A 5285-nucleotide genomic window follows, 5' to 3' on the forward strand; every position below is an offset into this window, starting at 1 on the left:
ACAACAACAAACCCAGTTGTAAACATAAACAACATGGCGACCAGTAGCGCACCAAATGACTTAAACAAGGAAACTCGTGAATTTGTAGTTATTCCTGATGCAGACCCTAGAAACGATGTGGGAGTATTTACTACACCGTTAAAGACTGTAAAGTGGACAAGCCTAATTAGTAAAAGTCCTCCAGAAACCAAAATTGCCAATAGGTTCAAACCCTTGGAATGCCCCGATGAAGGAATGGAAGTAATGGAAGCAAGTGAACTTTCACTCAACGCCGCAGCAGACATCCAAGCTAAAACCATAAGTTCATATCGCCCAAAAAATGGAACAAATAAACCCCCTCCTCTAGTCATACCTGGCAAACTCACACACCATCAGGAACTTGTAAATAATATCAAACTAATAGTAAGGAAGAAATTCAACTTGAAGTACGCCAAAAATTCTGTAGTTGTTTATCTGGAAGACTTCACGGACTGGACCAATCTACGCCGCAACTTTGAATCAGGGAATTTAGAGTTTCATACTTATGCAACCGCAGAAGAAAAAACCCACGCATTTGTAGTCAGAGGCTTACACAAAAACGTTTCCCCTGACGAAATTAAAAAAGATCTGCTGGACGAATATGAAATATCTGTCAAAGAAGTTCACTTTATGAAGACTATGTTTCAACCTCTGTACTTAGTAGTTCTGGACAGTACATACACACTCAAAAAACTACAAAGTCAAGTGAAAACTATACTTAATACACGAGTGTCCTGGGAAAATCGGAGAAACCAAAGGGAGATAACTCAGTGTCGCAGGTGTCAATCATGGGGACATGTTGCGAGAAACTGCAGAAGAAGATACCGTTGCTCCAGGTGTGCGGGGGAGCATCAAATAACCGAGTGCAATGAACAAAACGTAGTTAAATGTGCAAATTGTAGCGAAGCTCATCGATCGTTTGACAAAAACTGTCCAGTTTACAAGTACAGGCTTAGCGTACTGCCAAAAGCAAAACCCGCCTTTGTCGATGCTCCTCCACCTTCCAAGCCTGCATGGACACAATCTTCAGGACCAAAATCGCAGCAAGCAGACAAAAATAACCCACCTCAATATTCAAAAAGCAACCGACGCCAAAATCTAGACTTTGACAGAGACTACCCTCAAACTTTAACTCCAAAACAATATCCTGAAGAACAGCTGTCAGAGGTGCAACCTACAGGTACGCAAAACAAATTCTTTGCTTTAAGAGATAAATTTTCAGAATTAAACTCTTTGATTAACATAGATCAGATGATTGAAGCTTTAGATCATTATATTTCTATCCTAAAAAACTGTAATACACCTGAAGAAAAGTTCTTGACTAGTCGAAACTTTTTTACAATCGAGCTACAAAATTTCAAAATTTAGTTGTTTTTATCATTCCATGTTGTGGAGTGGAATTGCAATGGAATTAAAAATAAAATAGGCGAACTTATAAACTACTTATCTAGGTGCAAGGTCGATGTTGCCATACTGCTCGAAACAAAGCTCAGATATAATGATAAATTACAAATCCGGAACTATTCTGTCGAACGCAGCGACATAAATGATAACGGTGGGAGGGGCGTTGCAGTCGTCATTAGTAACCGCGTAAATTATAATAGACTTCCGCAACAGGCAACTCAAATTGAACATGTCTGCCTTCAACTAGAAAATGGAGTACTTCTGGCGGGGGTATACGCTTCTCCTAACCGTCAATTTACTGAAAATGATCTCAATATGCTGATTCCTAACAATCGCAGATCACTAACACTTGGTGACTTTAACGCCCGTCACAAACTGTGGCACAACAAGCGCCAAAATAGACATGGCTCAGTTTTGGCCGAGTTTGTCACCAGCAATGCAAACATTCAACTTCTACATCCTAGATCGCCTACACACTTCCCGCCTAATGGTATGTCACCATCAATAATTGATTTGGCAATTAACAGTGGACTGAGAGACCTGTCGGAGCCTAGAGCAGAAAACGCTCTGAGTTCTGACCATCTTCCGGTCCACATACGTTGGAATGAATTTTTCTCGAGATCTAATCAGACCATCTATAACTATGCCAATTTCAATTGGAATTTATTTCGGTATAATGTATCTCAAAATTGTGAAATATCCGGTCCTATTGAAACACCCGCCGATCTGGACACGGAGGTTGAAAAATTAACGAGGGTCATACAAAAGCAACAAAGATTACTTGCTACCAAAATGCCATGTGCACCCTATACCGATCATCTTCCCCCAGACATCCTAAACTTAATTAAGTTCAGAAACAAAGTTCGCAAAAAGTGGCAGACTTTTAGGAGAGAATTGGACCGACTTCGCTATAATGCGTTGTCATTGACTATCAGAGAAAAAATATCCACCCATAAAAACAAATGCTGGTCAAGACTTCTGTCAAATCTTACTGTCAATGACAGCTCCTTGTGGAGAGTCCCAAAAAACTTAATAGAAGGTACCAAGCAATTCCAACAATATCCTATAACAATGACGAATTTATCACAAATCAAGGAAAATCAGAGGCTTTTGCAGAGTTTCTAACAACCATACACTCAGACACACCAAACACTACCCCTGAACAGTTAAATATCGAAAAGACAGGGCAGAAATTTGTCGAACACCCCTATCCTATTGCTCCAAATACCTACAAGTCAATGCTGTGCACCCCGTCCGAAATATGCCAATACCTTCGGCGATTTCCGAATAATAAAGCACCTGGTCCAGATGGCATAACTTATCTGCTTCTCAAGAATCTTCCTAGGAAAGCTATAGTTCAATTAACCCACATTTCCAATGCAATACTCAAGCTCCAATATTTTCCACAACAATGGAAAAAGGCAGTCGTGATATTAATTCCAAAACCTGGCAAAAATCCATCATTTCCCTCATCTTACCGACCTATTTCTCTACTCAATACTCAAGCAAAATTAATCGAAAAAGTAATGCTTGCCAGACTCAACAAAGTCATAAATAAACAACAAGTTATACCTAAAGAACAGTTCGGTTTTCGCCCAGGACACAACACAACTTTGCTTGCAGCAAAAGTTGTAAACGACATATTCCACGCCAGCAACAAACAAATGAATACGGCTGCACTCTTTCTGGACATGGAGAGGGCATTTGACACTGTCTGGCACATGGGCCTGATCCAAAAGCTCGGCAGTGCCTTAAACTTGCCATTGCACTTCGTTTCGCTACTCCACTCATACATATCGGGCCGGTCATTTCAGACTAAAATCGAAAACTTTCTCTCTAACCCTCGTGAAATGAAAGCTGGAGTACCCCAAGGCTCCGTACTGTCACCTCTTTTGTATTCCCTGTACATTTCCGACATTCCTAAGCTCCCAACAACAAAATTAGCTCTTTATGCTGACGATACAATAATTTATAATCACTCCTTCTATGCTCAGAGCGCAAAGCAACGCCTAGCCCACTATCTCACCTTGCTTTTACCATACTACAATAAATGGAAACTAAAAGTAAACGCGACTAAAACCGAATTAGTCGTATTCACTAAAAAATATACAAATCACCGAATCATAAATCCGCTTATTTTGAATGGGACTCCATTTCACCAACAAAAAACAGCAAAATACTTAGGAATTGTTTTAGATGAGCGCTTGTACTTTAAAAACCACGTATCACATGCGATTCAGCGAACCTTCGCCGCTCAGCAAAAACTCTACCCCCTCATAAACCCTAAATCTCCCATGTCTCCTTCAAATAAATTAACCATTTATAAAATGATAATTAGGCCAACATTACTTTACGGAGCTCCAGTGTGGAATATCATTTCAGACACACAACGAAAGCGACTGCAGCTGTTTCAGAACCGCATTCTGAGAGGAATCTTGTCAGTGAGTAGGTACACTCCTATACGCGACTTACATCACATGACCGGAGTCGAACTTGTTAGTGACTTCATTGACAATATTTCCAACAAATTTTACAAATCTCAAATTCACGGCTGTGATCTAACAAAAAACCTAACTTCGGTGCGCTACGATCCAGATCAACGGATTATACACGGACCAGTATACAGACGGCTTCCAATTCTACGAACAGTGGCAACCTCCCTAAAAACAATCTACCATACTGGTACATTGCAGTTTCACTCTATAATTTTAAAACTTATCTTTCACTATAATTAATTCATATATCTTTGTTTCGATTCAGGTGTCTTCGGACATAACATTTTTATGCTACAGAGTACCTGAAGCTCACTTTAAGTTGGTTTTTACTATTATTTTTCCAACATAAATCAGTATAAACTTTACGTATAATATTTAAACGGATAACGTAACATTCACTACATTTGCACCAGCAAGAAAACAGCTGCTCTAATGTCCATATAAGAACATAGTTCAGGTGACGGACCCTTAGCGAAATCATATTAAAGCACCCTCTGACAGCAGCGTCGGTCATAACATCGACCGCTATGTTTTTTGTGACATAGTTTTGTTGGTTAGCCTTTCTTGTATGTTATACATACATATGGCTTTCTCTAATACCAGTTCTTAAGTTATGCATGTTATGTGTATAATTAGCTGTTAAGGTGAAATGTGAACTTATGTAATTTGGAAATAAAGTTGTTTGAGTTGAGTTGAGGTTCCCGTCCGATCACCGCAGTCAAGCAGCGTAGGGCGTGGTTAGTACTTGGATGGGTGACCGCCTGGGAACACCACGTGTAGTTGCCTTTTTTTGCACTTGTGGACGAAAATGATATGAAACTTATGCTTTTTTCTTTGAAGTCGGTTATATCATCTTTTTAGGAACTAGCTACAGCTCTGAGATAATTTAGCCATCTATTTCAACCATGCAACCATGAAAATGACATTTGCATTTCTCCTACACTTTTGGTGGTTTTTATTAATCGGTTATTGATTAGTTTACAGGCAACTGCCATACCACGCTGCATATACCGGTTCCCGTCCGATCACCGCAGTCAAGCAGCGTAGGGCGTGGTCAGTACTTGGATGGGTGACCGCCTGGGAACACCACGTGTAGTTGCCTTTTTTTTGCACTTGTGGACGAAAATGATATGAAACTTATGCTTTTATCTTTGAAGTCGGTTATATCTGTTAGAGTATTTGATTTCACTGTAATTTGATATTCTGTCTTCTGTCGTCTTAGTTAAGTTTTTTTGACGTATGACCACTTTTGTCACTGTCAACTCTTTCATCATTTTGCCGTTAGTTAATAAAATAGTCTGTTCCTGAAACTCAACGGAGGTGGTTGTTTTCTTTTACCGCGTTTATCTCTAATAGGTTATGGGCCCA

At 39.7% G+C, this 5285-nt stretch overlaps 1 non-coding gene across 1 annotated transcript; it reads left to right on the forward strand.

The window, feature by feature from the left end:
* Positions 1-4900: 4900 nt before the first annotated feature.
* On the forward strand, positions 4901-5019 carry LOC145739296 (5S ribosomal RNA). Its single transcript, XR_014180938.1, has one exon. It is a non-coding gene; the product is annotated as a 5S ribosomal RNA (ribosomal RNA).
* Positions 5020-5285: the final 266 nt, after the last annotated feature.

The sequence above is a fragment of the Ips typographus genome, linkage group LG16 (assembly GCF_016097725.1).
Source record: "Ips typographus isolate SLU linkage group LG16, UJ_Ityp_2.0, whole genome shotgun sequence".
NCBI classification, from domain to species: Eukaryota; Metazoa; Arthropoda; class Insecta; order Coleoptera; family Curculionidae; genus Ips; species Ips typographus.